Genomic DNA, 9,390 nt, shown 5'->3' on the forward strand with positions numbered 1-9,390 from the left:
TGGGGTCACCCTCGGGGTTCCTCCGACATGATTTCAGGTCAGGGGTGTGACGCTTGCCGTTCCTTCCTCAAACATCAATTCTATTTCTAAGTTGCCATCCAAAGCAACCCCGGGGGGAGGAGGAAACGGCTGGCACCAGGCTTCCCCACCTCTCTTGCCTCTCTCTCCTTTATTTCCCTCGACAATAAGCTGGCTTGCGTTGCTGTTTTCTCTGGTTGCTTAATCAACATTCTTTACTTCTGTCCCATCATCAAACCCTGTCTGAGCCCAAGACTGAGGTGAATACATGGGATGGAGTCAGGAACTTCATCCCTGAGATCCTTTCCTACAGTTTTCGAGCAGCCGTCCCACACTGTCCTGGCCCCAGTGCCCTCTCAGTAAACCCTCGTCATCCAGGAGTCCCTTTCCTCTCTTTGAAACCCAGAGTCACTCTCTGCTTTCAAATGTCAGAGCGATTTCCAGGCAAAGCAGCATGAGTGACAGGGAGAAGGCTCCAGACCTCGCTAGGAGACCACAGGTGCTTCCCCTTGATCCTGCTAAAATAAGGGTCCAGGGTTTCCGTGGTGGATCTTCCTGCAGGGACAACTGTTTCCCAACTGCTGTGTCACACCCGACACCCCTACTACCTCAACCTGGCAGCTGCATGGCAAAGAGTAATCTCTCCGTTCTTGATTTAGTCCCAGCCTTCCATTCTACCACATCCAGAGGAGAGGGGTGCAACTTGAGTGGGGAAAGCCTGGGTGGGGCTGAGGCTGGAGGAGGTGCTGCCGAGGCTGAGAGCTCTTCAACCACAGAGTCACAGTTTGTAAAGTCAGAAGCTGGAGCCCTGGGCTCTGGGAGCGTCCCCTCCCTGCCCCCAGCTGTGTGTTCTGCAGGGGCTCCCCCAGTGGGCACCAGGTCCCCCCTACCACCTTCTCTTCATTCTTTCAGTAAATGAATGTGCCAGGCAGTGTGCTGGGCGATTCACACGTGATTAAAACGTTTGTCCTTGCTCTCAAATTCAGTGGAAAGTTAAACTCGTGAAGAACTGCCATACGATGGGATACGTATGACGATAGACGCAGACTAGATGCCCTATGGAGTCTCCTCCTGTCCAACCCCCCCAAAAGAAGAAGGGTAGGGGTGGACGTCAGCAAAGGGTTTTTGTGGTGACTGCCCTGTCCATCACTAGCCATGACCATTTCCCCCACTGACCACCCACTATCTACGATGCCTCCTGCCTCAGTGACCGTGGGTGAATGGTGCCCAGGCTCTTCGAAACTGAGAATGTGCAAGACTGAGGCCCAAACTGGAGAGAGCAAATACCCAAGTCCCTTTGGTCAGTAGCAGAGCCAAGGTTTGGAGCCAGACTCTCCACTGCTGCTATCAAAAAGCCATGCCCCGTTCAACACCTGGCCTCCATGCAGTGTTTACACCGCGCTCCCAGCAACCCTCCTTCCCCAGTCCCCAACCAACTCCCCAAAGGTGCCAGAATGGGGGGGTTATTTTTACCCACAGGGTTGGGAAAGGGGCAAAGGCTGAGGCTGGGGCAGTTCAGTGGCGCCAGCTGAGGCTCAAATACAATGAAAAAGCCCCACCCTTCCAGCTCTGCCTGAAGGGAACCCAGCAGGAGATAAATAGCGCTGTGTGCCCTGCCTGCAGGGCTGGCCTGCATGTGTCTGCCTGGATGAGAGCCGGTCACATGAGCCGAAGCTGCTTAAAAAGAGCTCCGGTAATCTCCCGGCTCAAGTGTCTCCTCTGGCATGGGGAGCTACGCGGGCAAGGGTGCCAGCTCTTCTTCATGGGGCCTGGGTGGGCAGGGACGAGCAGGGGGAAGGGGCAATTCGGGCCAGGGAGAGAGCCGGCCAGTGGGCCTTGACTCCAGGCAAAACCAGTCCGCAGGTCCGGGCACTGGGACAGGGTGATAAGTCTGGTGAGGGCTGTGTGGATGGAGAAGTCGAAGGGAGAAACGCTTGGCAAAAGTTCCCTGATCAGGTCTTAATATGGCCAAAGCCATTGTTGCCAGCACACCCCTTGCCCCCTGGTATGTGTGTGCACACCACCCCACCCACTGTATAACTTTTCTCTCCCATAGCTTTGTCCCCCTGCATGCATTCCTGCCCCACCTCCAACCCCCGCACCTCCCCCAGCTCAGAATGTCAGCATCCCTCTCGCTTCAGCAGTGCACCTGACCCTGCTCCCTTCTCCCGCCCACCGGCTCCTGTGACACAGGCCGGTGGCTGCTTCCCTCCAGGCCTCAGTTTCCCTCCAGGCTGCATGTTTCAGACCTGGTCCTCAGGGCTCTCCAGGCAAACTAGGGCAGCACACAGAGAGGCTCCCGAGAGGAGAGTTTTTACTCTGGAACTGATCTTTTACTGAAGTCCCTGAACTAGGTGAAATGATTCAGCAAAGCTCAGGACCTTCTTGTTCAGATATGAGTTCCCTGAGATGTTGGGGAGCCTTGAGCCAAGACACTCATTTGCTCAGATCCTCCTGGTGAGAAAACACCTTGTGTAGAATGGCTGGAAGCGTGTAACCCCATTGCAGTGGGGTGGCTAGATAGCAGCCTGGGGATAACAAGGAGGCAAAACTTGTTCTCTGCAGGACCGCACGGTGCTGCGGAATGGGGAGGCCAAGGGAACAGGTTGACCTCGAGGAGCCTGAATAGGGTGATGGCCCGGGGGTGGGCAGGCGGGGCTCACTCAACAGCTCTGGAGATTCTTACTGACTAGGTGGTTGATTGTTCAAGGGGGAAATCGGGACCTCACCCCCCCCCCAAAAAAAACACTCCCAGTTAGCAAATCTAACTGGTCCAGAAAAACACTGACCATATAGGGAGGCAACAGGATCATTTGTGATTTCAAGAACTATCCTGGAACTCCAAACTCCGTAGAGTTTCCTCCTAAGGTTGGGGCCAGATGCCCGCATTCTCTGGCTGGAAAATTTATGAAATCAGTGGGGGATTGGGACATAGGCAGAAACATCTAAGTTCTTGTAATTAATACATTTGCTTCTGAGCCAACTTCAGGCACCAGTGTAGAGCAGGATCTGAAGAAGCCAGAAAGGCACCAAGCTACACATGAGGATGAAAAAGTTTCCTATGGATACTGGGTCCAGTCCCCACTCAAACACGGAGGAATCGGGGAGAGTCTGATGAAGAGGCCACTTACAAAATGTGGACAAGCACACAGGCATAGCCTCATGGCCAAGAGAACCTTAGAGAACATGCCTGTGGGTGAGGCTGCAGGAGAGGCCCCTCTACAGGAGGCTCTTTGTAGAGGAAGGTGGCCCTGCCAACCTCTGGCCAGCAAGGAGGAACCAAGGGGACAAATATGCTGCCATCTCCTCTCACTCCTGTGCCTCCATTGACCAAACCTAACCAAAGCCAAAGGATGGGAGAGTCTGACTGGTGCAGTCCCAAAAGGCCAACTCCCTGGGGCACAGAGCACAGTGGAGAAGGCTGGGGAGTGGATCCAGAGGGGCAGAGTAGGTACAACAGTCTCCATGATCCTAAGCAAGCAATTTCATCAGCATCAATGAACGTTTTTGGAGCATGGAACATGCACCAGCACTGTGCCACCTACCTGGGGTAAAACTTCAAGAACCTGGGACTCCTGGGGAGGCAGGAGCAGGAGTGTCCAGGGAAGCCTTCTTGGAGGAAGTAGGAATGTGAGATGGGGCTCGGAGGAGAGGTGAGACAAGGGCTGGGAGTTCTTTCCTTCTGGTAGCAGAATGCCACTTTGCAACTGGATGCGTCCCAAGGTCAAGTTTCAGATCTTCTATCCCTGAGATTTTACATCCTAGCCATGGCCAAAGACACCGGGGCTGTCTTAGTCCACACGTTACTTCTCATCTCCCCTGGGAAGGATCCATTTGCCGAACTGTTTATTTTCCCCCTGGAGTTTCTGAGGACAGGTTTCTCCACCTCCAAGAGTGATGTCCTAATTCATCAGTAAAAATTCACTTGGACTTCCCTGGTGGCTCAGTGGTTAAGAATCCACCTGCCAATGCAGGGGACATGGGTTCGATCCCTGGTCCAGGAAGATCCCACATGCTGCAGAGCAACTAAGCCCGTGCGCCATAACCACTGAGCCCGCTGTGCTGCAAATACTGAAGCCCGTGCACCTAGAGCCTGTGCTCCGCAGCAAGAGAAGCCACTGTGATGAGAAGCCCACACACTGCAACAAAGAGTAGCCCCCGCTCGCCACAACTAGAGAAAGCCCGCGCCCAGCAATGAAGACCCAATGCAGCCAAAAATAAATAAATAAAAATAAAATAAAATAATATTAGATGATCAGGAAAACTAAAGGGAAAAAAACATATTGTTAAAAAAAAAAAATTCACTGAACTCCATGCTGGGAGTACGGGTGAATAAAACACTGCTTGCCCTCAGGAGGTCACATTTTACACAGAACAGAGACATGTAAAAAAATTATTAGAATGTGTTTGACAGGAGGTGTCATGGAGGTATGATCCAAGTTCTAGGGAAGCACAGCAGAGAAAGTGACTAATTCCTGGAGGTGTTAAAAAAAGACTTCAGAGAGGTAATATTTGCACTGCAAGTCCATTAATGGGTAGAATTTGCTAGGCTGAGAAGGGAATTCCTGGCGGAGGACTTGAAGTGTGTTGAGACAGCAAGAGGTGAAAAGGGATGGTGAAAAACTCAGGATGGCTAGTGTATAGGATGGCAGGAATTGAATCTGGTGATAAAGGTTTGGGCTGGTTTAAAGGGTCATTAGGAGTACAGTTAAGGATTTTGTCAGTTAGGCAGACAAATAAGGAACCAAAGGATGTTTTAATGTAGAGAAGTAATATGATGAGTTTTCTTTTTGGAAAGAAAGTAATTTTCTGGAAGGAAACAGTATTTGTTCAAATGCAGGTAGTGGAATGTGAACTAGGGGTCAGGTACCCCTGCTCTCACCCCACATCCTACCCCCGGCACCCTCCCCGACTCCTGCCGTTTTTCTCCAGAGACCAATCTATATTTGGTCTGCTGTTGCTGCTCTGACTTTGCAACAAATAAGCCAAATAAATCAGCTTGTTTCTTCTGGGACAACGTGGGATGAGAATAACCAAGAAGATATTTCCCCTTCTTTCAGATTTTATCCCATCCCCTAATTTGATGACCCAGGGAATGGGATGGAACCTTAACTGGAACAGCCAGCCTATGGGACTTAGGACCTGACAATCCTAGAATAACCAGCCAACCCCAGAGCTTTTCAGCCTCCCTGCGGTTCCTTCCAAACTTTGTGGCTATTCCTCCAGGTCTTAGCTGAAAAACACCAAAAATAGGCCAGCTCTTTTCAATTTAATTAGCCATTCCTCTGAGGACACCAGATGGAATGAAGCAGAGACAGATGCATTGGGGGCAAGGAGGGGTGGGAGTCGATGTTAAATGGGGTTGTCTCATGAGCCCAAACTCACCTCCACAAAGGGTGCCTCTTAAAGCAAGGAGCCCAAGAGGCAGATGAAGGGGCTCCAGCCCTCGGGCTCACAGGCAGGGGTCTGTTGCTCTCAGGCCTGGTCTGCGAGGCAGCCAGAGGATGGAATCAGGTACCTGGGTCTCCTGGGCAGGAGAAGGAAGGCGCCTCCCTCCACAGGGGCTAATGCACAGTTGGCCTGCCCCGAGTGGGTTCATCTGCCCTCACCTGGCTCCTGTCTCGGTGGCTGTAGGCAGCCCACACTGAGAGCCTTGTGACAGTCAGGCGCGGTGCTGGAGTTTATTTCTGGAGCTCTTTAAGAGCGGGGGAAACAGCCAGCTGTCTGGGACCAGATGATCCCTGCAGTGCCTTCCTTATCTAAGAGTGAGGTTTGATAAGTAAATGCAGGCAGCTCTGGGGCAAGGGAGAGCTAAAATGACCCTTAGAGCCTTAGGGGGTCTCACCCTTAGCATGTACCTTCTCAGCACTGCAGAGACCACAGATGTGGAGCAACTGCCCCCTCTGGTGGTGAATACGGGGATAAAGTTACACTGCCCCCTCTGGTGGTGAGTGAAGGGATAAAGCCACTTCACCCTCTACCTTGGTACGCAGCAGGTTCTTCTAAGCTCAAAAAAAAAAAAAAAAAAGGATAACTGGAGAGTCCCTCTAGCTCCCTCTCTATTTCCTGATTGCAGTTATGGCCCCTAGCCAGGATCTTCTTTCAATTTTACAGATTGACATATTTAGTGGAAAAAACACTGGAGCTATGCTGTGAATAGCAGCCTGGTTCCAATGAGAACATAGAGCCACTTTTCCTTTTTGCTCCACAGAGGAAAAGAACTACCTGTTTGTAACTTTAGTCAAGCCTAGCACTTTCCATATTTGTAACGTGGAGGTGATGGAGACACTGCCTGCCCACCCTCCAGAGGGGCCACTGCCTCTCCTAGTGTTGCAGGTAGAAAGTGGGGAGTCATTGTATGTATGGGGAAGGGGGGCACTTCCTGATCCTGGGACCCAGTTAGTCCCATTGCTAGGGTGGTCTTCCCTGTTGGAAGCTGGCTGTCACTCCAGCCTGGACCAAGACACCCCACATGGCTCAGACCCTCGTGGCTGCCAGGCTCCTTGCATCCTGGTTAGGAAGTCACTTTTTCCAGCTGCCCAGGGCTGCCTGCCAGGGAAGGTCAGAGTGACCTGGTGATTGTGGTGCTCAGGCTGGAAAGACAAAGTCCTGGGTCTATTTTGTTGTTACTGTTGTCACTTAGTCTGTATGATTTACAATTATTTTTAGGAACCTTACTGGACATTTTAAAAATGTGCACTGTGACTCTATCTATCAGACACTGGATGCTACTGGTGGGAAACAAGCCAGAAGAATAAATTCTATGCTTCAACTATGGTTGTGACTCTTTCCATGTGTAAATTAATTGAGGTTTTGCTACTGTTTCTCCCCTTCCTTCCTCCCTCCCTCCCTCCCTTCCTTCCTTTTTGTACTGATAGCTCAAAACTAAAATGAATTGAGTGCATGAATGCTCTGAATGGTTAATTCTTTGGATAGGTGTATATTTAGGAGCAATGTTGCACAGTGTGTTTCAAGATTATTTTCAAGACCTTATTTTGCTAAGTGCACTTTAAATTTTTTTATTGTGATAAGATGTATATATCATGAAATTTACAATGTTAACCTTTTTTTTTTTTTTTTTTGCGGTATGCGGGCCTCTCACTGCTGTGGCCTCTCCCGTTGCGGAGCACAGGCTCCGGATGCGCAGGCTCAGCGGCCATGGCTCACGGGCCCAGCCACTCCGCAGCATGTGGGATCTTCCCGGACCGGGGCACGAACCCGCGTCCCCTGCATCGGCAGGCGGACTCTCAACCACTGCGCCACCAGGGAAGCCCTAACCATTTTTAAAGTGTACAATTCTGTGGCATTAAAGGACATTTATAATGTTGTGCAACTACCGCCACTATCCATAGCCACAACTTTTTCATGATCCCCAAAAGAAACTCTATACCGGGCCTCTTTTTAACACTGGACCCTGGAAGAGACTGCTAGAGTCCAGTTTGACCACTGAACTTCTTGGTGACTCTCCCTTCTACTGTTCTTCCTAGCCTGGGCAGAAAAGTAGTGTCCACCATGTTCTGGCCCCTTCCCCAGTGGCAATTCGTCAGATACGGACAACAGCAGAGAAAGAAGCTATGGCTGCCTTGGTTTCCTACAGTTGCAGAATTCTGTAGCCAGAAGAGACCCCTAGAGGTCTTTTGAACACCCCTCCCCAAAGCAGAACCACAGCTAACCTACAGCCTAGCTCTCTGTCTGACATATAATGGGCTCAAATAAAGATTTGTTTAATGAATGAATGAGCCTGTACAGATAGATCACTATCCCTGGAAAGGAGACTTCATGGCTGTTCATGGTCATAGGGAGATGACAAAGCATGTGCTTTAGGGTCAGAAAGATCTGGGTTCAAGTATTGGCTCTGTCCCTTACAAAATATGCAGCTAGGTTTTTCTTTGTTAGGTCACAAATGGGAACAATTCTTACCTTATGGTGTGAGGCCTGAATGAGGCAATGTATATGACGTATTTTACCTTAGAGTAGGTAGAAGTTCAATTACGCTAATTCTCTTTCCCTTCCACCTACGAGAGGATCTCACAGATGCATTTCCAGAAACGACTTTCTCCTTTTTGATTCCATTTCTTATTGGCTCCTTTTTTGTCAGGTCCTCTGACAAAGAAGAAAGAGCATCTTCCCCATCTTCCCCATTGTCTGAGCTCTGACCTCAGCCTTTTAAAGTTGGAATTTTAATAATGAGAAACCATGAAAGGGGAATGTTGCTTTCCCCTTATCTGACATTGAGCCTCCCGATTTCTATTTTATTGGATATGGTGGTTGTGATTTATTTGTTCATGTTAACGTGTTTTTTCTCTCCTTCCACCCACTCCCCATACACAATTACCCACACAGGCCACTCCTCTCATCCTTTAAACTAAACTTTCATATCTTTTACTATTTCCAAATCCAAAACCTTGGTTCCACTCCTCTGGGACAGAGGACATAGGGCTTATTATGGGCCCCAGGTTTTAATAGTAACAAGATCCTATCAATCATTCATTGGAGGCAATGCAGTTATATGGCTTCTGCAGTGAGTTTGCTGGGGAAGGGAAGAGGAGAAAAGGGGCAGGTGTCAGGGAGAGGCAGGCCTGAGGGCCAAGGATACTTAAATGTGTTACAGGATCAGGAGAAAGAGTCAGTTGAGTGGGAGTGGGGCAAATACTGTCAGCTACCTACTCAAAACCCATACCCCTTTTTCTTCCCTTGGGGAGCGCTCCTCCCTCCAGGCAGGGGAGGAGTTGGAGAAATTCCACTTCCTCTGTCCAGTGATTGGTTGAGGATGAGCATGTGACCCACTTCTGGCCAATGAGATATAAGGAGGAATCTGTGGAGGTTCTCTGGAAATATGTTTTCCCATGATAAATAAGACAGTCACCGGAGGAAAAAAAAAAGCATTTAAAATTTATTTGTATTCTCTTTTTCACTCCTGCCTCTTTCCTTGCTCAGTTGAACCATGTCCTCTGAGGATGAGAAACTTGGAGTTGCTGCAGCCTCCTTGGAAGAGTGAAGGGATGAGCTAGCTGGAGGGTGACATCCAGTCCGCTGAGGATGGCAATACAGGAGGATGGTAGGCCATGGATCCTTGATGGTACTTGACGAATTTGTTGAGCTGCTGAGAAACCTGAGATCACCTCTGTTAGGTCTTATTAAGAAACTCCTACCTGCTTTATGGGTTAAACCACTGCTGGTTACCTTTCCAGCTGAGTTCATCCTTACTGATATGGGGAGGTTGTTATATTCTGGGCCCAAGGTAATTTAGGTTGGTCTTAAAATGGGATCAGGGTACCAGTAAAACTTTTAAAGATGTCAAAGTAAAGCATCTCTGATTGGGACTTCCTCCCTAAAGTAGCAGTCAAGACCATCACTCTTTAAAACAATCCT

Source organism: Globicephala melas, chromosome 1 (assembly GCF_963455315.2).
Source record: "Globicephala melas chromosome 1, mGloMel1.2, whole genome shotgun sequence".
NCBI lineage: Eukaryota > Metazoa > Chordata > Mammalia > Artiodactyla > Delphinidae > Globicephala > Globicephala melas.